Here is a 1,219-nt window from a genome sequence, read left to right on the forward strand (position 1 = left end):
CCTCCTGTCTTAGCCTGGCACATATAATTAATGTGACCCTACCCTTCGCTAGGTGAAGCATCAGGTTATGCTGTGCTTCATCTGCATATAAGTTATTGGAGCATACTTGTGACAGGAAAACCCAGTTCCAGTCTAATTAGCACATGGGAGCTAATTAACATATGGATCCTTTGTAGCGGTATCTGGAGGTTGCACACATACCTGAGCAGTATTGAGCTGTGGGGTCGCCATGGAGGATGGGACCACATTAATCTTACGTGCTAGGCTGAGAGGAGTTGACAGAGAAAGCAATGTCATGACTCACCATGGCTTGAAATGCTGTTGAGCTCGTGGGGCCCAGCCCAATGACCTACATACCAAGTCATGAGTCTTTTGGCTTTAAACTAATATTGTGCCAAAGAAAAACACCATAACCACTAAGGGGTCTTTCCTAGTTGCAGAGGAAAACCATTTTTTGGCAGGATGTAGTACCTTGACCAAGATAAGGCATTATTAGCCTCCCCCTTCTATTTCCAGTGGGAAGTTCTTGGCTATATGCCAACTTTATGCAAGCTCTTTCCTAGCTTGCTTCTGTGGCCATATGGCTGAGGGCAAGCAAAACTTGGGGGTATCCAAACCCCAAGCCTCTGGGCTTGGACTTGCACGTAGGATGCCTGCCAAAGGATTTAGAAGCCCCAGGCAGGGGTGGAAGATGCTTGCTGGTAGCAGGGCCACATATGATTCTTGAACGACTCATGGATTTGGAATTAATTTGGCTGGTTTGGCTTGTGTAACAAAAATATTTCCTTAAAAAAATGTTTTGATTAAGATGAAGTGTAGATCAATTATAGAGTGAGGTCTATCCTTTGCACTCTTGGCAGGTTGGCTCCTGAGAGCTTCCACAAATGTAGGGAACTTAACTGAACAATTTTGTGGGAATGGGGGACTGCACTTGTGCTTTCCCCCTGGCTTCCTCTTAGCCAAAAGTCCAAGGAGCAAGTGAGATTAGGGGGCATGTCTTGCCAACCCACCATGTCAAAAATCATGCAACAAAGTCTTAAAAATCAAGAGATTTGAGATGTAACTCATGAGATGCTATTTTTGAAGTATGTATGTGCGCGTGTGTGGGGGGTGGGGTGGGGTTATTTGTGAAGATGTGGGGGCTGTGTGTGTGTGTGTGTGAGAGAGAGACGGGGGGGGGGGCCCCACACCCCCTGGCAGGGTGGAGGGGGCTGGGGAC

General features: G+C 47.0%; 1 non-coding gene across 1 annotated transcript; it reads left to right on the top strand.

Moving 5' to 3' along the window:
- The first annotated feature begins 778 nt into the window (after nt 1-778).
- LOC112548050 lies at nt 779-946 on the top strand. Its single transcript, XR_003091859.1, has one exon. It is a non-coding gene; the product is annotated as a U1 spliceosomal RNA (small nuclear RNA).
- The last annotated feature ends 273 nt before the right edge of the window (nt 947-1,219 follow it).

The sequence above is a fragment of the Alligator sinensis genome, unplaced genomic scaffold, assembly GCF_000455745.1.
Source record: "Alligator sinensis unplaced genomic scaffold, ASM45574v1 scaffold1091_1, whole genome shotgun sequence".
Taxonomy (NCBI): domain Eukaryota; kingdom Metazoa; phylum Chordata; order Crocodylia; family Alligatoridae; genus Alligator; species Alligator sinensis.